Genomic DNA, 22,671 nt, shown 5'->3' with positions numbered 1-22,671 from the left:
CGTGAAGGTGAATAATCAGAACTATTTGTACAAATTTGCAAGCCTGTGTTCTGAAATTATGCTCAATGAAGCTGTAGACCCATGAATTTTCTATGGGAGTGAATATTTTCTGTGTCTTGCAACATAGAAGAGTGGTTTTGAGAAGAGTGTGTCCAGGCCTTTGAAGTCCTTCTCTATCCCTTTGAGTGTGAGTAGGTAGGAAGAGCAACAGCAGTGCGTTGTTAATAACTACTGGCATTGCTGTGGTTGGCCACATGTAAACAACTAGTTGGTGGAGCTAATGTGGGCAATTTCACTTCAATTTGCAATAAATAAATAGCCACCTGGCTGTCTCTGGGTAACCTGTCTTGTTTCTTAGTGACCAAAGAACATTGCCAATAAAATTATAATTCTGTCAGTTATGTGTTACTTTCTGATTTTTGACTGATTGCTCTCAAGTAGTGGATTATTTTGTAGAGAATGGGCATTATGAATAATGCCCATTATGAGTAATAACTCTGTTATTAAAATACTTTTAATCCCCAGAACCCCAGAATGTTGTATCTTCTCAGCAAAGAGAGACAGCGCTTTGGTAATAACAGTATCTGATGTGAATGGGTTTAATATTTTCGAACCTGCATCAGTGTAGGGAAATCCTGAAGATGGAACTTATTATTGAAGTATTATAAATTATAAATTTCAATACTAGGTAATTATAAATGGAAGGCTGATTTTCTATAAGGTGAATTCATTCATTCATTTAATATATACTGAATATTTACTACTTGCTACTTATGGTTCTAGGCTATTGAGGTCTAAGAAATGAGCACAGTAATTGCCATTCAGGAGCACACAGCGAAAGAGAGGAGAAAGTCTAGAATACTCCCTATTGCGTTCAGGGCGTTATGATAGTACAAAGAACTGTTAACCTAAATCAGAAGCTTTTCCTGATGCCCTGGTCTAAAAGGAAGTTGACTTGAAATGAATCCTTCACCAGACAATAGGTGTTAATATCTCTAACGTTTTTCTTTTAACATTTAAAATATCCCAGAAAAAAAGTAACATGGTTCCATAGTGTGAACAGGTAAATACTTCATCTTCTGTATGATAATTGGGATCCAGACAATGAGACACTGAATATAATGAGGCTGCTGGAAGCCACACGAGATAGATTTCCCCATAGGTGTAATTTTCCTTCTAGATTTGACACTGCTAGGTATATTGCGCTCAGTGCCTGAATGTGGTTCACCATTAGTAGTTCTCAAAACCATTAGTGAGTATCTGGATCACCAGGAGGACCCCTTAGGGCAGAGTCCCGGGCTCCAGACCTGGGGTGGGGTCCAAGATTTGCATTTCTAACCATTTCCCAGGTAACGCTGGTGTCAGTACTGCTGGTCCCAGAACCACATTTTGAGAACCACTGCATTCGACTTACCCCTTGTCCTCAGTGAGTTTACAGCCAGGTGGGGAAGACAGCAAATGAGCAATATGGTGTGGTAGGTACAAATGGAAGTGAAGATTTCAGGTAAGATTGCTTAGAACAATCAGATTTATGTCAAATAGTGACCTAGTGATTTGTAGACAGGCAAAATGAAGTAAACATCTGATGTAATTATTAAGACACTTCCTCCCCACAGCCTAACAGTATAAACCTTTTAGTGAGGAAGAAAAAGTGACAATGCTGCCTTGACTGCTTGTCTGTGCTGATTGGTTTCACCAGTTAAATGCTTCCCTTTACAATTCCCCTTATCTTTGTCGAATTAACCTCACATCATTTGGGAACTACTTTTCTCTCCAATGTCATCAGATAAATAGTGGCTGTATTTGTGTTTCTTGACAGCCATATAAAAGTGCATTTATAGGCTGGGGTTTCATCTGTCTTTTTATGTATAGTTGCAAATATAATGAATTATGTCAGAGCCTAAATAAAAGTCCTTTCCTTTGACAATGTTTTTCTTCTGACCCAATTTAAGAACTGTGAACTGAGAGATTATCTTACACAATGAGGAGAATAGAAAAATCCTAAACTTTTGAAGATAGATTTTGTTAGTACAAAGTATGTGAATAGTCTGTAATCATTTTACTTGAATTTCCAGAGGAGAAAAAAGTTATTTCTTTCACATTTCACTTTAGTGAAAGACTGAAAAGCAGTTTCAAACAGTGTAGGTGTTTCCCTCAGATATTTAGAATTGGCCCAAAGTAGAGAACGGTGCTTTCTGAAAACATATTTTGGAAATTAATGAATACTGCTTTGCCTCATAGTTCTGTCTCCTGGTTGCTTTAATATAATTTTATTGCCCCCTTAACTCTTCTCTTCCCACCCCTCATCCCTTTGCTTTCTGCTACAGTCTTCTTGCAGGGAAAAGAGGAGTTTCTTGCCAGATAATGTCTCAGGGTTCTGTACACCGTCTAATCCTATATCCTTCTCATTTTCTTTTCCTCTTACATACCTGAATTTTTGACCTACTTTTCCAATTTATGTCAGTTAATCTTCCCTGTGATTTTGTTCTCTTCTCCAAGACACTGTGGAATAGAACATAGGATTCCTAATCCCTATTTCTTTTCTTTAAGGTACTTAACTCCCTTTTTATTTTTAAAGAACTTAATATCTATAAGAAGGCAAATATAGATTACCAAAGTTAACAAATGATGAGTATGTTATAAATACAAAAGAAGTCTTAGAATGTCCTCTTTGTAGCCATATCCAGTTTTGTAATGTGAACCAGATTTGCTTCTTTTTGGCCACGCTGCTTGGCTTGTGGGATCTCAGTTCCCCTACCAGGGATTGAACCCGGGCCACGGCAGTGAAAACTTGGAATCCTAACCACTAAGCCATCAGGGAGTTCCCCCAGATTTGCTTTGTAAATGTTTTTTTTTCCCCTGACTCTCTGATCCCTTTGACGACTTGACTTTCTAAGTTTCTGATTCTTCTGGGAATCTCTAAGAGATATTTTCTCATAGGACACAATACTAAATCTTCTCCCCAGACTTACTCTTGTGCCCCTTGGTTTTCTCCTAATGACAATCCTACATGCTATCACACTAGTGCAAGCACCTTGCTTTTCACTGTCTACACTCAGCAGGATCACCTAGAACCAGAGCAAATCTTTTCCTTACGAAAACTTGATTTAATGGCATAAGGAATATCTGTATTTATCTTATATTCTGCAACTTAGTCCCCCCAAATTTTCTTTCAGTAGTATGATCTAGTTCCCACCAGGTTACAGTAAATAAATTAATTACATGTGTCCCCAGTGCACCCTACAGATAATATCCTAGCCCTACCTGCCTTTCTCCTCCCCTACCTGAGAAACATCCATTTCTCAAAGCCATAGGCAAATCCCTATCTTGCTATGCTGTCCTTTGGTATCAGTTTCTAATCTAGACAGGGGTTACTGGTTGCAAGGAACTGAAACCTGCTCAAGATTCCTTAAACAGAAAGGAAAGCTTATTGTATAGGTTTGGATAAATACAGCCAGGTCTATTGGGAATTGCCATTGGAAACAAGGCTTCTGTCTGGAACCATGTTTGTTCTTTCAGTATCCTTTGGGCAAAATGGTCTCCTCTAGGCCTTTATTTGTTAAGTCTGGCGTGTTTTTGTTCCCTGTGATTTTCACTTAGCTTTGCTCTTTCACTTGGTTCCCCACAGTTCATTGATTCCCTCTTTGTGTCTCTTTGATTAAATTCAAGAGAGGGGTAGGAATTCCTGATCCACCTGTTGTCATTTGTGGGGGGCTGCAGGAGAAAGTCGGCCACACTTTTCACCTATCAAAAAGATTTCATCACATTTGAGGGAAATTTTGTTTTTCTGAGAGCCACCCCTCCCAAAAGGTTAGATTAGGTTAAGCTATTTTTAGAAGCAAATTAAGCTAAAATTCTGCATGGAGAAATGTTCTTAAAACAAACTGTTCTAAAACTATCTCAAAAGTAGAACCTTGATACAATAAATAAAATATATTTTTAATGTACGGCAAGAAGTGCTTTGACAATTGCAACCTGTCTTTTTACATCTGGAATGAATTCAAGTACTCAATTTAAGAAGAAATCTGTTAATAAATAATGATAGGGACCTAAGTTAGTACAGAATATCTACCAATCAAAATAGTAATCACTAACTATCAACAACTTTAAAGAAGGGAGAAAATAAACTTTGTACTATTTGCTTTTCATAGCAAGCTTGAACTATAATTTTATCTATTTGTGAAGAAGTTCTACAAAGGCCATTTCTAAGGTCAGGAAGGTGATGCCCTCATGATGAGATTAAGGCCTTAAAAGAAGAGGCACCAGGGAGCTTGCTGGTTTTCTCTTTCCATGCGTGCACACACAGAAGAGGTTATGTGAGTACACAGTGAGAAGGCAGGTGGGTGCAAACCAGAACAAGAGCCCTCGCCAGGTCCTGAATTGACCAGCACTTTGATATTGAACTTTTCGGACTCCAGGACTGTGAGAAATAAATTTCTGTTGTTTAAGCCACCAGTTGATGGTGTTATGGCAGCCTGATCTAAGATGCTGTCCATTTTAACTTTTGCAGCTATTATCTTTTGAAGAGAATGCTCAAGTTCAGTGTATTCAGTACATTCAATGGAAATAATTTCCAGAACAATAGTCACTTCCTTAATCTGCACAGATTTGAATAGGAAACAGCACATAACAAGAAATACTTGATATACAGTAGAAAGGAAGGCAAGGAAACTTTCTGGTACATAGGCTTGGATTTAGAGTGAAGTCACCTGGGAATTTAATTACCCAAAGTCTAGTTGTCTGGTTCGAAGGTCAAGATCTGTACCGAGTAACCTTTTAAGTCTTGTTAGTTCAGAAGTTTCCAGTTAAGTCTTTCATGGATGATGCAGGTTTCACACTTGTACTTGATATCCTAAGGCAGGGATTGGCAAACACCTTCGGTAAAAGACCCTACAGTGTCTTTGGCAGTTAATCAACTCCTCTTGTTGCAGCCACAGGCAACATGCAAATGAGTAGGCGTGGCTCTATTCCAATTAAACTTTCTCTACAGAAACAGTCACAGTTCACGTGCAGGATGTGGCTCCCGGGCCATAGTTTGCTGGCTTCTTTTTTGTTTTTCTGCCCCCTCAAGCCATTATGTATCAATCTTAGGGTCTTAGGAAAAAGGCATTTCTGGGCAAAACTAAGCTTTTTCATTGTCCTCTCACAAGGGCATAATAGCTGGGAATCGCACCATAGAACAATTCCAGTCTATCCCATCTGTAAGAAGGACTTACTTTTCCTATGGAAGTGCTTGCTTCTTTCTTTCCAGTATCCCTCAGTATCTAGGGTCTGTCCATGGAATAATTCCTATTATACTATTCATAGCTTGAGTAGAGTTGGTTTGTTATAGTTATAGATCTACTGCATATATTTAGTTTCTCCTCAGTTATTTGGATTGAACTCATATCCCACCTCCAAATTGAGAAATCAATTGAACATTGGATTTCTGATTTGTGGAGAACATTATGAAAATAAATATCATAGTGTTCCTGTTTTCTACTGATGCCTCATTATCCAGAATCTTCAGTGAAAGAGGTGTTCCGTGTGACTGATTTCCTACTTATGAAAGCTCATTGTTTTAAGCACCAAGACTCCAGTTTATTAAAACTATTTTGAATTAAAGTTTGAAAAAGGAACTGTACCCTTTTAGTGCCTTAAAATTAGGAGAGGAACCAACACAGTGAATGGTAATTCAGTTATACTCTCAGAAGATGGTGAGCTAGATAAAGATATTTTCTTTTATACTAAATGACTCAAGAGAGCTATGCTTTTGAGCATTGCATGATTTGTGCCACTCAGATCATTTGTTTCACAGGTCAGCTCACCATGGGATTATGCCCAACTTCAGATGTATGGAAAGTTATCGTGTGTGAAAAATAAACAAGCTGTATCTATATATTTACACTGATGAAAATTTTTCATTCAGAATCTCAGTGAGAGGCTCAAGGAAGCAGTTTTCAACTCGTTATCTGAGCCTAGTAGGAAGGTGAGGGAAAGTTCTTTCCCTCCTTCAGAAAAACACTTTCAGCAGAGTCATTGATCCGTCTTTGGGAGGAATCCACGGTGTCAGCAGCAGCTGCAGTGTGAGAGGCCTCTCAGCACAGTCGCCATGTCTGTGCCAGGGCCAGCACTGGACTTTGCATTTAGCACAGAGTGTCTTGACCTGGGGGAACAACTTGAGGACAGCCAATCAGAAACAGCCAACTAGGCTTTAAGCTCCAGTCCATCAATAGTTTATTCATGACAATAATTTAATTTCTTTATAATCTATAAAAAGAAAGCTTATAAGAAAGCAAAATGTCCTCTGAAGGATAAACTTTTTTTTAAGCTATTTGCAAATTTTGGTGTTTTTCCTGAACAAATGATTGTGTCTTCAACTTCTGGGTAGAATTTAACTTTACGTGGCTATCATCCATTCTTTTTTTTTTTTTGATATGACATAATATTGTTATTTTATTTTATCCTTTTATAATCTATCCTTATATGATGACATAATTGTTCACATAAACTGAAGTAGTGTAAATTGAAATATTACCCTAAATAATTAGAAAAACCTGGACTTCTCAAAATAAACATGACAAAGCATAATTTGAATATGGTATACTTAAGGTTTTTAAATCCTCACCAATTTTAATTCTAATACTCCAAATAAATTTGTCAAAATCTTCATGTATTTAGCAATGGTCAGCTCACATTACTAAAGGTAATGGAATCTCATTGTACGATATTTCCACAGGCCACTCCTACTTAAAAGACCTCATCTCTTTCGTATACATATTGTCTTTAGATAAACATACTTATGTTTTGCATACACCAAACTATTGCTTGGTGCATATTCTTCTTTGAGATTTACTATTAGAAGTGTCCTCCTCTGTGTAAGGTTCTACATTGGACACACCACCCATCTTCCTAGTCAGTGATTTTCAATTCATTTCCTTGATATCCTTGTATTTGCCTCAAGAAGGTGGATTGAGGGTGAACAATAGGGTGGAAGTTCAAATAAAAACAGGCAGGAGTCCATGTCCCTTAACTTAAATGAAATGTGGATTTCTGGCCTTTTTCATGGTGATATAACATATCAATATCAAGGTACAGATCAAGCCAAGAATGACCTCATTGACTGAGGGGCCAAAGAGAGATGTGAGCAGAATTCAGTCTTGAGAGTACTGCAGAACTCTGCTATTCCTTTAAACAAGCTTATCCTCATCTGGGAAAAAAGCGGAAGGGCAGATTTGAGTACAGTTTCTTTTACCTACCTTGTGGGTCGGGGATAACAGAACTTATTTCCACCAATAAAAAATTTAGAATTGACATTTGATGTTTACTCACAGCATTTTAAAAAACAGAATTCATGTGTAATATTACTTTATTTGGATGATTTGAATCTTCCTTCCTTTCCTCCTCCTCTTTTCCTTTTCCTTTCTCACTTTATCTATTTTCATAAGAAATGTATATTATTCATTTTTTCTGTGAAAAGCAATATATTTAAAAAATGAATATGTATTTTATGTTCTAGGTAAATGAATCAATGTCCTATGCAGTGAAATGATTTTTTTCCATTTAAAAATTTTTGTATGTATTTTTTAAAATCAGGAGTTCACTTACATGTACGTCAGGATTCTTCTTATTTTAAATGACTAAATCACTACTGCTAACAGGTAAATAGAGAAACTATTGGCAAACATGGCATTCTCAGTCTTAGAGATGCTTGGAATTAGAGATCCAAATGCTGCCTGGAATCTGTTTCTTTCCATATCTCATCTAGTGCCTGGAGGCTTTATTCTCCTTGGTTAAGTAACAGACCCTTAACTGGGCAACTCCAGGGTTTATCGTCTCATAATCCAGACTTATAGTCTCATAATCAACAGCCTCCTCCTACCAGTTCCTATCTGAGAAATAATAGGAAAAACCACTGTTTGAACCACGCTGGGCCATAGGACATCTCTGCATCAATCGTTGTGGCTTAGAGAGTCTGTGATTGCATACCCTCGTCTACCGTCTACCCTTACCAGTCCTCCGTGGTTGGAGAGGAAGAAAAGCAGTTCCCCCAAAAATGGACTCTGCTATCTTATGCAGGTTAATCAACTAGAAGCACTTTCACAGGAAATCTGTGTCCTGAAAGCACCTGCCAAGTACTGCCTTAATGTATCAGAAATACTGCAAATGTAGAATATTGTAAATAAATCTGTCAAAATGCTGTAGTGGAGGAAGTGGGAGCCTTAGAGTTTTCCGCTTAAGAGCTCTGCTGCTTCTGGCGAGGCCCTTAAACGATCTGATCCTTTGTATCTCTATCTGTAAAGTGAGCATAAATAACCACATTATAGTTTTGTTTAACGACGGGAAACTAGAAAGCATGTGTGTATACTGCCCCCAGTATACAGTTGGCACTCAGCTGGTGGTAGCCTTCACTGCTGTACATTGTTGCTGCATCATTTTGCAGGGAAAGCACTTTTCCTCAGCTTTCTTACAGCAACACACGCCCTCTGGGCACTCTGCGCAGACTGTGAAAGCTGTTTTTCCACCTCCTAGCACAAAAGAAAATGTTCTACGATGTGCACGACGCACATTTCTCCTGCTTCCTTTTCTTTTGCCTTCTTCCCCTCTAGGTCCCTACTTTCTGTTTCCTTTTTCGTCCTATTCTCTCATCTCCACTTTACGTTTTTCCTTTTACATCTATCTTTTATCTTTGACTTGCCAGTGCTGACTCCCTGCCCACCAGCGGCTTTGGTGTCCCTTCAAACTTGGGGGCACAGTTTATCAGAGACTAGGAGGCCCATTAAGCTTCCAATGCCATGACCAGATCACAAGTAACAAAGTTTTAATCCCGGCAAGCTGTTTCTCTGGGATGTGAGAGGAAAGTGATGGTTAATTACACAGGAAACAGTGAAATACTGAAGTTAACTGCTTGTTCTTGCAAATCACACTGACAGGTTGCTATAGGCAGAGTTCAGAGCAAGTAGTTTCGAAGGTAAGGTGTAAGTGTATTCTTTGACATGAAGCCTCAGTGAAAGGGGAATGGATTCAAGATCCAGATTCTCCAGATGTGTGTGTGGGGTGTGCGTGTGCGTGTGTGTGTGTGTGTGTGTGTGTGTGTGTGTGTGTATGACAAATAAAATCCCATTGTGTCTTTCATATTTGCATGGCATTAGCATATTTCTAAAGCATCTTCCTTTTCAATAAGCAGTGTGTGTTCTAGAAATGCCAACTCATATTAAAATATAATTAGGAGGGCTTCCCTGGTGGCGCAGTGGTTGAGAGTCCGCCTGCTGATGCAGGGGACACGGGTTCGTGCCCCGGTCCGGGAAGATCCCACATGCCGCAGAGCGGCTGGGCCCGTGAGCCATGGCCGCTGAGCCTGCGTGTCCGGAGCCTGTGCTCCGCAACGGGAGAGGCCACAACAGTGAGAGGCCCGCGTACCGCAAAAAAAAAAATAATAATAATAATCGTCTTTTCCTTGTAATGAGTGCCTTTCAAATTCAACATACATATTTTGATACCTGCACCATGTTTCCAGTCATTAGTGTATATAAGCCATTCTATTTCCTGTTCATACACATTGGTGGACCAGTCAATATATGAACATAAACCCAATATAACAGCATCCACCTGAGATATCATACTCAGATATATACGTGTGGGACTAAATACAGCTCTTCTCTATCATTGAACTTCACCACAGTTTCACCTTATCGACAATACATGTCACTCTCAGTTTCAAAATACACTTAATTCTGACTTACTCTTCAATATCCTCTTGACTTTGTACCTTATTTTATGCTGTACTTAGGTTCTTTCTCTGTGTATGCACAAGTGTGTTACTATTTTCAATATGGAAACCCTCCTTACTAAAAGGCGTTTATGTAATACTGTTAGCAGAGGTAACTTAAGTACTTTTTTTTTTTTTAATTTTATTTATTTATTTATTTATGGCTGTGTTGGGTCCTCGTTTCTGTGCGAGGGCTTTCTCTAGTTGCGGCAAGCGGGGGCCACTCTTCATCGCAGTGCGCGGGCCTCTCACTATCGCGGCCTCCCTTGTTGCAGAGCACTGGCTCCAGACGCGCAGGCTCAGCAATTGTGGCTCACGGGCCCAGTTGCTCGGCGGCACGTGGGATCCTCCCAGACCAGGGCCCGAACCCGTGTCCCCTGCACTGGCAGGCAGGCTCTCAACCACTGCGCCACCAGGGAAGCCCCTTAAGTACTTTTTTGACAATGATGATGTTAGTATAAAAATACCCCACATTATGTAATTGAGAGTGTTTGACAGTGATTTATGCATTTGTAACACCTTAAGACTTTGCCATTAACAAGTGTCATCCATGTCAAAACATAAAAAGGTAATTACTTTGTGCAAAGAGATGTTACCCAAGTAATTCCTTAGAAGTGTATGTTACTCCAGTAGAACTGAAATTGCATGCCATTGCCGGTGACTTCAGTCATCAGTGCATAATCTTAATCTTAATGAGGTTCCAATCACATTTGGCTGTCATAGGCTTCTAAACATCTCCTAGGTCTGTTACTTGGTTCCATTAATTAGTATGTATATTTTCAAAAGCCTAAAATAGATATCATATTAAGTAGAAAATTTAGAGATGTTCTTGACATCCTGTTTGGTTTTTACACTATTCATAGGCTAGAGAGGCTTAAGTATTAGTGAAACAGCCTTTTCTTTTCTGATAAGATAGAGAACATGTGTTACAGGCATTTAGTAGCTTCACAAGAAAGTCCTACTAACGTTTTATTTTTTTCTTTAATGGCTTTACTAGAAATGGAAAAATAATTGCCTTAAAGGTTCAATATGCACATTTTGGGTATATTTGGGAAGCGTGATGAGGGATGGAGAAACTCTATAGGTATTAATGAATTTTATCAATTCCTTGGGTGATGTGTCGTAATTAAGAACAAGCTTTGTTATGGAATGAATTAATGTCCCCCTAAATTTCATATGTGGGTGCCTTAACACCCAATGTGGAAACGGGGCCTTGGGAGGTAATTAGGTCATGAGGGTGGAGCCCTCATAATGGGATTAGTGTCTTTATGAGAAGAGACTCAAGAGAGCTCTCTTAGTCTCTCCCTCTTTCAGTCTCATCCTCTCTCCACCATGTAAGAACATAGCAAGTTGTAAAGCAGTTATACTCCAATAAAGATGTTAAAGAAAAAAAAAAGAACATAGCAAGAAGCCAGGAGGAGAGACCTACCTCATCAGGAACAAAATCAGCCAGCATCTTGACCTTGGCCTTCCAGGCTCAGGAACTGAGAAATAAATGTCTGTTGTTTAAGCTACCCTGTCTATGATATTTTGTTATAGCAGCTCAAGGAACTAATACAAGCTTTGTAATCTAAATAGACAGAAATATGCTAATTCTATTCGAAGAGTTAATAGCTATTTGATAGGCAGTGATAAAGAGAATGTTTCTATTTGATTTTGCAGGGAAGATGTTCTCGAAACTAAAACCAGACTACCTTGAATGGCTCAGAGTTTAAAAGTCTGACTCAGAGTCTTTATGCTCCAATGACATATTGTACTTTTAAAGTTGGCTGAGCATAAAGCATATGAGTGATAAATATGTGGTAGAGACGTGACTATAGGTCATGTCTCAATGGTATTTTTCAAGAGCTAGTAAATGTAATAGAGCTTTGTAAATTTTTTGAAGCATTCAAATGACTGTGATAACTTTCCTACAGTTCCATCTAAGTCATGTAACATGTTGCAAACATTAAAATCAGCTTATCTTTATTTGAAACAAAAGTCAGTGTTTCTGTGACATGCTTTCAAATGGCTGTCAGATATTAACTTTGCACTGTATATTTCAGCATTTATAAATAGCCCTCTAAATAAATCGTGGCTCTCAAACTGTGCTACGTTAGCTTCTTCTATCAAGGTTTTATATAACTAAAAAACTAATGAAGAAACAACAATTATTTTAACAATTTTGAAGAGATGTTGTTTGATAATGGTGATAATTCTTCCTACAAAAATATTTTTGGTTAAAATTCTACATGAGAACATAATAAGGTTCCAGGATGAACAATTTGAAAATAGCAACAGTTTCAGACTCCTGGGTATTCATTTTTCTATATAGGGCAATTTTAATTTTCTACAATAAAGTTGTATTTCTACATCAATACTATGTGGCAATGTATTTGAGTAGGGTCAACCAAAAAAAGAAAAAAGTAAAGATAGTTTCCAACATAGTAAAAATTCGTGCTCTTTTTAGAATCAAAAACATTTTTCATTATCCTGATTTATAGATTTACAGATTTAGAGACTGAAATTAAAAAGAAGTTTTACATATGTATTTGAGTCCATTAGAGAAGCTGAACTCAAGAAATATGTTTAATGAAATAAAATAAATTAAAGCACTTCATAAACTGTAAAGTGCTGAACAAACCCCTCAAACAATAAAAGCTTCTTCCCCTTAGTTTAGAGATCCTTCTCTTGGAACAAAGTAAAGCAGAGCGTTCTGTGCCTATAATTAGTAAAAACAGTTTCCCCTATGCTAAAAACTTAAATAGCAGGGCAAGTATCTGAACTGATTCCTTTCCAGCCCAGGATATTTAGTTGTTTCAGCAGGCATTTGAGAATCCTAATGGAATGTTCTATGAAGCATTCCTAAGGAAGGAAATTCAAAATGCTCACTTAAGTTTAGATGATTAAAGTCAAGAGTTTGTTCTTTGGTTCAAGGATTCAGTTGGACATATAGTTCGCTTTTCAAATGATTAAAATGAGAATGATATTGTAATAATGGTAGCCTTAAGTGCAGTTGCCAGTTACATAAACTTATTTTAAAGGATAGAAATACCTCTTGTACATGGGTCTTATTTGGCCTGAACAAAGGTGGTCTGTGATATAATATTAATTCTTCTTGGAAGAATCAGTACTTTTAATACATAGTAAAATGTTAAAAATGCACAAGTGGCTCTTTGGGAGAAGTAAGTTAGCATAAACACTTTTATTGCAAATTGCTACTTGTGTCCTTGTGCTTGGAGTATTAAAGAAAATGTTCTCTTACTGGGGAGAAATTAAGCTGAGAATAAAGATAAAAGGCTTTAATATAAGCAGTATCCAATATAAACATAAGTTATTTAAGTTGGTTTAAGTTTTCTGAATATTAAGTAAGAGAATAAAGCCAGTACACACACACACACACACACACACACACACACACACACACACACACACACACACGCTACACAAAATTTTGCCGTAATATAACTGAAGAAGTAAACATATACAATGGGAAAACAAAGAAAAGATTTCTGTGCATCTTGAATCCTGGTGCTGAGGAATATTAGTTTATTTAGAAGAGGCAGCTGGACAGTTTTGTGAGCAATGAGGGGGAAATTTTCAGTTCCTTGGAGGGCTTAAAATATACTCTATGGTTTTTATTTTTCTTGATTCAGGTAGTTAGTAATATTATGTTTTATCAGCCGTGTTGTTTTTGGTTCTCAAGTTAAAATTAGAGAGATTGATGATGAGAAATTGCTGATGAGATTGAAAGATGAGGAAAGAGACTTCGTGAGGCAATGGGGGCAGCACAGAGAAAGCAAGAAGAGTAATGGGATCTACAGTAGCTGTAGCTCTGGGCAACACAGATACTCACTGTGTTGAAATTAACTGCATTATGGACAACACGTATCAAACAAGAAGAAACAAAGTGAAAGAAGCTATGCCTAAACATTGATTTCTGAAAGAAATTAAGGAGCATCTGGTCATCAACTCTCATAACCAGCCAGTAGGTGGGGCCCAAGGCCCAGAAGAACTGGTAATTGTTCAGAGAAGAGCATTTAGGGTGAAAAAGCCCTGAGGAAAAAGGTGAAAGTCAGTAATTTGAGTGGAATATTTATTACCCTAGAAGAGGCTGAGTTTTCTCCCTCGTAGACAAGTATGAGGTTGATAGACCTGCCTTTATTATTATTATAATTATTTTTCATCTGTCTAATTTGTTACTTTTGGTTGTGTTTTAAAACATTAAGATCATGAAAATGGATATTGTATTAGTCCTGTCATGAAAGAATAAAAATTGTAAAAGATACATAATACTTTCCATTGCCATTAAGATTTCAAGGACTTGAAGCAGATAAAAAATATGATCACATCGTTGCCTTTCATATTTGAAATGTTTTTTGGCATTGACAGCCCATGTCTGAGAAAAATGGGCAATCACCATGCCTTCTTTATGCAAAAAATTTCATGTACATCTAGTTGTAATTAAAAACAAACTGAAAACAAGCTGTTCAAAAGTATAACTGATGTATTTTAAACCACATTTTAAAACATTTTGGGATGCGCTAAAATAGCATTTGATTTTAGGAAAAGGATTTTGCATTTTATCAGTAAAAACTAATTATCTGCTTTTTCATATTTAAAAGTAGTATAGGAAGTTAATGCCAACTCTTTTTTAGGTTATTGTGCAACATTACCATTTTTGACATTAAGCACCATGCTTATTCCAAGAATAGTTTTCTTTAGAAATCATCTGTTCAAATATGTGTTAGCATTACCATATAAATGATGAGTAGTTACATTTAGTATTAGTAAATGGAAATCTTACTGTTGCACACACTTAGCACGTCTCTTGCAATCTGATCTAGTTTAAATGTATTCTTTAACTTAATTATATAAAGACAAATTTAATCTTAATATGTCAGAAAGTATCATTTTGCAAGCAGTTCTCCAAGGTTAATAATGTCTGGGAATGTAATATGCTTTTGACTGTAAAATTAGTCGTCTTATTTGAAAAAGGCTTTAAATTTCATTTCAAAGGAGATTTCACGCCCCATGAAATTTAAACTATGACATTTAGAAAACATTCACTTTATTATAATGCACTGAAAAATTATAGTGCCAATGCTTCTTGTTCCTACCTATCAAAACTGTTGTTAGAAATGTAAAGGGACTATTTTCGTAGGTAAAAGTTATGTTACGTGCTGGAAAAAAAAAAAAGAATGCCTCCTACCGTCCTTCCTGAAGTCAGGTAATTACTGTTTCAATTATGTTACAGAATGCTTTGAAATTAGGTCCTACAGGTGTTTTCAGTAGAGTTTATGTTTAGATAACCTTTTGGTCACTGAGTCTGCCATTTATCCAAAAGTTTATGAAGTTCTCCATATGCTTTAAAAATAAGTTTTGAGGAAATCTTTATATGTACTCTTGATATTACTTCTGTCACAAACTAATACTGAGGTCTAAGCCACAAAAATGTGCCACTTTTAAATACTAATGTATTTCATTTGTTATCACATAGTAATTTTAGATGTCCTTGCTAGTACTCAACTTTGATTTGAGTGTCTTCTTGGGCCTCTCACTGTTGTGGCCTCTCCCTGGAGCACAGGCTCCGGACGCGCAGGCTCAGCGGCCATGGCTCACGGCCCCAGCCGCTCCACGGCATGTGGAATCTTCCTGGACCGGGGCGCGAACCCGTGTCCCCTGCATCGGCAGGCAGACTCTCAACCACTGCGCCACCAGGGAAGCCCCACAAATAATCTTTTGAAGCACATTAAGCAGCACAAGTCAAAAATAAACATACATACATAGAAAAAAGGCACAAAGAGAGAATTGGCAGAAAAAAAATGAAAGCTGAAATAGACTTCAAAACATTTAATAAATTGTAAATATCAGGCCAGGTTAGAAAACAACTATTATTTTTATGTTCAGAGAAGGAAACGACAAGTTTGTATATATCTGAAGGGAGCATAAAAGTATAAAAAATAACGAAGCAGATTTGAAAAATCATGAAATATAACTTCTAGAAATAAAAATGACAATAACAAATATTGAAAAGTCAATAAATGGGTTTAACGAATGATTACATACAGCTGAAGAGAAATTAGGTAGAAGAAAGATCAGAAGAAATTACCCAGAACACACTTTTCAGAGAGACAGGTTAAGTGGTATGGGAGGTTTCATTGGATCATGATTAGAAGAAAGAATGAATGGCATGAAGGGTTGTTGTCGTTCCAGAACTGGTGAAAGACACCAACCCATAGATTCAAGTAGTTCAGTGAATCTTAACCAGTGTAAGTACAAAGACCATTACATTTAGGCACGTTATGATGAAATTGAAGAACGTCAAAAAACAAGGAAAAATCTTAGAATTCACCAGAGCAAAAAAAAGAAAAAAAAAAAAGAGGAATGTTCCCTTCAAAAGATTTTTAATTAGACTGATGTGGCTCTCTTGTCATCAGCAATAATGGTAGCCAGAGAGAGGGAGCTGACAATTTTAGTATACTGAAGGAAAGAAAACTCTCCTAATCCAGTAGTACCCAATATCGGCAAGAAAAAAATATTTTCAGATAAAGAAAAACAGAGGATTTTCCATCAGTAGATTTTTTACTAAAGGAAGCAGAACAATATTATGAGTTCTAGAAAGACATGAAGCACAATAAAGGTAGATTGATGAATATGTTTCATCCTTCTGTGTTTTCCCTCCAATAGTTTGGAAGCTATGTACGTTATTCCTTTTACCAGTTTACATATAAATTTTCACATGCATCTTGAATTTTTCTAATATTAATAAAAATGTGCCACTTCCTGAATAATACAAGGACTTGACTTCACATTGTCTTATCCCGAATCTATGCATTATTGTTGTCATGTGTTTTAATGCTTACCATTTTAATCCACTATGACATTATTATTGATCATCCTTCCAAAAAAAGAACAGATTGAAAAAGAAACATTTAAGAAACAGGATAATTAGATACATAATTTTTGTAGCATTTACAAAAGCTGACCATTTGAAACTTGACCATAATGAACATTTTCAAACATTTCAAAAGATTGCTATCTTAACTATGTAGTTAACCTAGAATTCAATTAGCAATCAATAATGAAATTAAGTAGAATGTTTCCATATCTTGGAAATTAAGAAATTAGCTAAAAGAATCCATGTGTTAAGGAATACATCCTCACAGGTATAGAAAGTGATGAAAAATGAAGAAAATTATAAGAAAAATACTATGTCTTAAATTATTAGAAAACAGCCCAAACATTTCTTATTTAGAACCGATGTTGAAAATTAATGAGCTAAACATATATCTCCTGTTTTAAGAAGATATCCAGAACAAATGCAAATAAAAAGGACGTAACAATAATGTAGATGAAAGCAGAAATTAGTGTCATAGAAATAAACACTAGGAAGTTTGAAAAAAGCCAAAAGGTTGTTATTTGGGAAAGTAATAAAATAGACAAAATTTGATTAATGATACAGTTCAATAAAGTATAAGGCACAAATAACTAATACCAGAAGGAAAAAAGAGACCTAATTACAGGTGTTACAGAGATTTAAAAAAGGTAATGTGAAGAATTTATGAACAACCTTTGGGCCAACACATTTGAAAATTTAGGTGAAACGGGCAACGTCTTACAAACGGTAGAGCTTAGTGGATCAAAGAAAGAGGGAGCCGGAACTAGTCGTCAGAAATCTCACACAGAAAGATCCAGGCCCTATGGACTTTAATGTGCTGTTATTACAGAAAAAGATAATAATGGCAAAACATAGTAAATATGATAAACTGCAAATTAAGACTCTTCAAAAGCATTTCCCGTGCTTACAGATGGTATCATCAGATTGCTGTGAAGTTCCAGGGCCTTGGGCTGTAAAGAAGCAGATGCTTGCTATCGTTTTCATGACCATCTCACTCAAGCATGAACAGCTCCATTCTCAGCCTCCTAATCCTCAATCATTCTTTGTCACAGCATTAAAGAGCTAAATGTCAGGCCAAATGCATATTGGCACGTTTGCCTTTCTTTGAACCTTTATAAGATACAAAGAATGAAAAAAATACTGATGTGTCATACTTGGCGTTCAAGCCTGGCACTGTGTGGACATTTGGATTACAGAAGGAATAAAATCAGCACGTTAGAAGGAACACTGTGTCTTCTAATCTTTGAATTTTAAAGCTGCAGGAATGATCACAGTGAATCGATTTTATTTTTAGTGTGTCTGCCTCCAACAAGTTTGATTTTATGAAGAAAAGGCAACCTGAGTTTTTGGAACTTAAAAATAAGTATATTGGGCACCTTTCTATGGGTCTCACTTTAAAAAATACATAGAAGTCACCATATGTAGCCATAAGCTTTCGATTTCTTTTTTTTTTACCTTGACCTTGAATGTAATTTAAGCATTTTATTGAACTCGAACATATTGAAGCATATTATTACTTGATCCTGTTTCACAATGACATGTAATAATAATAGTGATAATTAAAATAATAATTATCATACTAGTGGCTGTTTACTGAGATGCTTAATATAGTCCAGTACTATCCCAAGTATTTTAATAACAGCTAACATTTATTATTCTGTTTAATACACTTCACATGGACTATAGAAATTTAGTAACTTGCCTGTGGATATGTAGCTATTACATGGCCAACCTAGGATTCAAACCCAAGGAGACCAAGTCTAGGGTTGTGGTTCTCACATGTGTTGTGCACCAGACCCACCTGTAGGACTTGTTAAAACACAAGCTGCTAGTCCCACCCTGAGCAGGTGTGGAGCAGGTCCTAGGAATTTGCATTTCTAACATGTTCCCAGCAGAAGATGATGCTTCTGGTCCAAGTACCATACTTGAGACCCCATTGTTATAGGCCCTGTGCTCTGAAGCACTATGCTGTATTGCGTCTCTGCAGCATCTCATTTATTCCTGTCAGAGCCTCTGAGATATGACTATATTATCATTATCTCCATTTCTAGAAAGGAAAATTGAGAATGTGAAAGTTGAAGAATTAATACTCAATTTTGAGCAGCTAGTAAAGTCAGAATTTGAACCTGTCTGTCTGCCTCCATTCAGTTTCTTTTGGAGTGTGTGTGTGTGTGTGTGTGTGTGTGTGTGTGTGTGTTTGGTTTAAAAATAGTTCAATGTAGATTTTAAATTTTAATTAAAATCCAACCTTTGCAGAATCCATGATTCTCTGTGGAACTCCACCCAGTGGTTTCTTGGAACATGGTTTAAAAACCACTGCAGAGTCCAAAATTTTAACCACTGTTTCTAACATAAGTTAAAAATAACCAAGACCAATCTATGCATTTCTAGCAATCCCTTAAAGAAAAATCACCCAACAACTTTTGTCTTTATTTCTACCAATTCGGGATATTTATTGCTGCTTACAACATACAGAATTTTCTGGGACTATTGTTTATTCTGAATAATCCTTTATTAAAGTAAAGGCTTTTGATTCAAAATTGATAAGTGATTAATGATGGTGGAAGGAAATTTTCTCTCCAAATTATAATACAAAATTCTCTAGTTTAATGACAACTCAGAACAGTTTACTAAACTAAAAGATTTCCCAAATTAATTTAGGAATTCACAGTGGAGAAAAGGACATCACAGAATTATAAAGTTTGAGGCATCTATGCATCTAAATTCTTGCATGTTTCCTTATCACTGAATACTTGGACCCTAGCTCCTATTTTTTGGGTATCCCACAGGGACTAATTCACAAGGATCAAAGGGCTTCCACATTGATCGTTGCTGTTGCTTATTCTTCAGTTTTTTAAAGTACTGCATTAGTTTTAGATCAAAGCCTTCTTTTGGGTGGTCTTCCTGCTTAAGAGGCAGAGATGGTGTGGTGGGCGAATTTTAAAATCCAAGGGACATCCCATTTGGACAAACATAGCTATCATGGAGACTTCAGGAGGATATGGAAAAGCTGTATCTTAGAGTTCACGGTTGCAATGCTTATCTTGGTACTTGAAGACATCAGGAAATAACTTTGACATTAATAATACATATTTTACTTAAATGTACTAATTCTTAGGAACTTCCTTTGTAAGTCTAGCCAAAAGGTCGCTATCTTCTTACCTTTGCTGTTTAGGCATAGAATGCCTTAGGCATTAAGCCCTGGGTTAGCTTTGGGCTAGAACAGTGGGCTTGCCTGGCTTCTTCCATTGCCTTTTCCCTTTGAAGCATCTTTAAAAATGAGCTTATTTCCGGGAGAAGCAAACATTACACTGTACTATTAATATTTGAGTGGGGTTTAAAATATTTATTAGAATATTTTTATTTCTTATGTGTAATTTTAAAAGGTCTTTGGTTTTCTTCAGTGATCCAATAGACCTATAGGCTTAATTTAAAATCATGTAATTAAAAAAATTAAAAATAGGGGACTATTATAATTCACCTGAACAGTTCTTAATTCTAGGTAAATCCACTTTATTAGTTGAGGATGGTAAGTGGATTGGGGACTCTTCAGTGACGTATTTATTAGAGCTCCATGGAAAAACATGGCTCTTTACCTTTCCCTGTATCAGCTACCTTTACATGCAACATAAGGGTTTCATCATCATTACATTCACTGGTACCATCATTAATATGGTTAATATGGTCCTGAGTTTGTCCCTCACAACAGAAAGCAAATACTTCATTTTGCTCTGAATTTTCTAAAAAAGAATGACAAGTCAGTGCAGGAATACATACTCCTTGACTTTGAGAATTCTTAGTCTAACTTTCCTTGATCTTTTTCCCCATAAATTATTTCCTGAACTATTAGAAAACTCTTCCAGTATTCCTATCACCATAAATGCTTTGAGTGGTGATAACCATGAGTGGATAACATTTCCTGTGGCTACCTTGTTTTTAGTGACCAAGTCACTTGGGATTTTTTTTCCCCCCAATTCTGAGCTCATGTATCATTTTAAAGACCTTTAACTGGATGTCTAATTTAATAATAAATATGGCTCATTTTCTATAATGTAAAAATAATTTCCTTTTATCACATTATTGAAATATCTGTATTTTCTAAACGATTTGAGTTTATTTCTAATGCCATATTCTCTTTCAGTTGTGAGTTGGTCAAGCTATAGGCGTTTACTCTTTTCAATCTTTCTTCATAAATCAATCCTTCTGGTTCTATCGGCCTTTTCATTACTCATTCTTGATTTCTCATATAAAATGCTAACTATAAAACTATATAATCTCAATGCATTTCTGAAATGTAATATGTATGACAAGATTAAGTATATTTCTGTGCATTTTATGAAAAAAAAGGGACCTCTCATGGGAATCTTCTACTTGTCTTCCTGCATCAACCGGATACAAGTAAATGTGGAATAATGTGCTTGGGTTGCTAAGCTCACTTGAACCTCTGGGGATTTTGTGGTTATTTGGTTAATATCTGTCCTCTCACAAAACTGTAAACACTTGAAAGCAGGAACTATACTTTTCAGTTTGAATAGTAATATATATATATAAAAGAGCAAATGATTGAATTTTGAGTTTAAAACTCTAGTTTACAGTGTAATGTCTTAAAGTAAAAACATCAGACTTTCTAAAATTAGGTTTCTAGAATTATTTTAGCAACCAGTTAGCAGAGTGCTTGAATTGAAATAATTGAATCACCTGCCCCATCCCTGGTATTACAGTCTGTTGGAAAAAATGTCAGTCTTTAAGCTAAAAAAGATTTAGGTGTTGACTAGAATGTGTTAATGTTTTAAACATTCTATCAGATTACATTAGTTAGCTCAGGGTGCCATAACAGAATACCAAGACTGGGTAGCTTAAACAAAATAAATTTATTTTGTCAGAGTTCTGAAAGCTACAAGTCCAAAATCAAGGTGGCAGCAAATTTGGTTTTTGGCGAGACTTTTCTTGCCTTGCAGGTAGTAGCCTTCTTGCTGTGTTCTCACATGGCCTTTCCTCTGTGTGTATGTGTAGAGAGGGGGAGAGATCTTTCATGTCTCTTTCTCTTCTCATAAGGACACTAGCTTTATGAAATTAGGATCCCATCCTATGACCTCATTTAACTTTAATTACTTCCCTAAAGGCCTTATCTCCAAATACAGTCACATTGGAAGTTCAGGCTTCAACATATGAATTTTAGGGGAATACTATTCAGTCCATAACACAGATTATTTTCCACATCAAGTAATACTGTTTTCACAGTGCTGCATTCATCGATACTGACGCATGCATGCTTGGGATAGGAATAGGAGAGGGGTGCAGTGGTAATACAGCAAAAAACCATTGAAGGCATTGCTTAGTTTTGCTTAGTTTAGACTTTCAAAATCACCATGTTGTGAGGTGTTTCCTGACACCGACGATCAGTTCGCTGATTCTCCAGACACGTACTGGCGTCCAACAATTTAATTTAATTCTGATACTAACCACCTGGAGTTAGCACAGAGCCTACAGGTTAAGGATACAATCCCACAAGATCTCCTGCACTTCAGGTGCCAGCCACAAGTCCTGGGCCACCTTCTGACAACTAGCTATAAATCAGGGGTCTCTACCAACCACTCCTCAGTTTCAACAATTTGGTAGAATAGCTCACAGAACTCAGGAACATACTTTACTTATATTTATTGGCTTGTTATAAAGGATACAATACAGGAACAACCAAACTGAAGAGGTGCATAGTTCAAGGTATAAGGGAGGAGATGTGTGGAGCTTCTATACTTTCTCTGGGTGAACCGTCCTCCCTCTTAGCACCTTGATGTGTTTATGAACAAGGAAGTTCTTTGAAGAATCTCATTGTTCAGAGGTATTACAGAGTTCAATCTCCAGCCCCCTTTACTCCCTAGAAGTCAGGGGTGGGGCTGAAAGTTCCAACTTGCTAATCACTTGGTCTTTCTTGTGACCTCCAAACTGAGGCTAAATAGGGGGCCCACCCTAAGTCACCTCATTATCATAAACTCATATGTGATCCAAAGGCGCTAGTTATGAATAACAAAAGACACTCTTTTTG

The sequence above is a fragment of the Globicephala melas genome, chromosome 18 (genome assembly GCF_963455315.2).
Source record: "Globicephala melas chromosome 18, mGloMel1.2, whole genome shotgun sequence".
Taxonomy (NCBI): domain Eukaryota; kingdom Metazoa; phylum Chordata; class Mammalia; order Artiodactyla; family Delphinidae; genus Globicephala; species Globicephala melas.
Note: the sequence above shows the minus strand (reverse complement) of the source record.